This window comes from Amphimedon queenslandica, unplaced genomic scaffold (assembly GCF_000090795.2).
Source record: "Amphimedon queenslandica unplaced genomic scaffold, v1.1 AMPQUscaffold_12944, whole genome shotgun sequence".
Classification (NCBI taxonomy): domain Eukaryota; kingdom Metazoa; phylum Porifera; class Demospongiae; order Haplosclerida; family Niphatidae; genus Amphimedon; species Amphimedon queenslandica.
Window position 1 is genome coordinate 1 of NW_003546820.1, and position 1,681 is coordinate 1,681.

The following is a 1,681-nucleotide window of genomic DNA, read 5'->3' on the forward strand; positions in this document are numbered from 1 at the left end:
TGTATACTTTGAACACTCTTCTTTGCAGTAGGATAATCAGCTGATTTTATATTAAAAATAATAAAATAAAATAAAAGAATTATGTGACACCTTTAGCACTTTTCTTAGCAGTAGTTGCATTAGCAGGACTTACAGTTGTTTCTATATTACATCAACATTTATAAAAAGCTAGTATATTAATACCTTTAGTTCTAACACTTCCCTTACTCCCCTTAGCAGTACGTATAACTCTCTCTGTTTCTACATAAGTCAATAATAACAATTAAAAACCTGTAACACTTGCGTAGGCAGGCACAATTGTCTTTGTTCAAAAATTCCATAATAGTACCTTTAGTTCTATTGCTCTCTTTGGCTGCAGTACTAATATCTGTAGTGGGTTCAACTGTCTCTATACTTGCATAGATAAAAATAAACAAAAAACTTAATAAATACCTTTAGCTCTAACACTTTCTTTAGCTCTAACACTTTCTTTAGCTCTAACACTTTCTTCAATAGGTAAAACTCTCTCTATTATCATGAACCATTACATTAACAACTATTAATATTACAATACCTTTATATCTAACACTCCTAGTAGTAGGTACAGCGATTGCTGTCTCTAATTAAAAAATAATGACAAGCATAAATTATTTGAGACATACCTTTAGACCTCACAGCCTTCTTAGCATTAGAAGTAACAGAGGCATCAACTGTCTCTAAAAATAAATCAGAATAATTAATAGTGATACGAATACCTTTAGTAGTAGCAGTTCCCTTGATAGGTGCAACTCTTTTTGCTTCTACATTAATAATAAAAAGTATTGCAGCTAATTTTAAAGGCCTTTACTGTTATTAGCTGTGACAGTATGTGTCTGTGTTTCTATACCTACACAATTATAAAGCATTATAGAATAATATTATGTTTCATGCATACTGTTTGCAGCACTCATTGAAAGCTCTTCTCCTTCATCAGTGTCTACAATTACCAATGAATGAAATACTAATTTACTGTTACATACCATTACTCAAGGAATCTTGGTCTTCATCTTCAGCATTTGAATCTTAATATTAATAAATACATTATGTTCAACATAATAATATGAATTCATCAACACCCACCTTGAGATGTCATATTAGGACGATATAACTGAACCCATAACTCATACCTCTCATCCGGAATGTCATACCCATTTTCAAACCTCTTAGAGAATTGCCTGTGCTCACTCATAGTAAAATCTAAAAATATGGTCCAATATCAGATTAAATTTTTCACAATAAGATATATTACTTGCACTTCTCTTCAACTCTTTTACTCTATTAGCTTCCTTCTGGTTCTCAAGTCTAGCAATTCTTTTACACTCCTTCTCCTTCAAGGCTTCCTGCTTCATTCTTTCCTTTTCCTCTATACATGTCATGAATTCAACACTAGTCAATACTCTTCCACATGATTTAGGCTTCAGGGTGGGCTTGCTACTGGGATGACTAGGAGTTTTCAGAAAAGACTCTATAGGCATTACTCTTCGCATTGGAGTGACAGCTTGCGATAAATCATTCTCTGAAAGTGATCTCTCCAAGAGACTAGAATTGAATGAAGAATCGTGATCCCTCGTTCTCTTTATGTCTGGACTATAGAGCGGTATGTATGCTAGACCAGTCTGATCTAACAGTGAACGGCTGATGGTTTCTTGCTTGTCATTGCCAG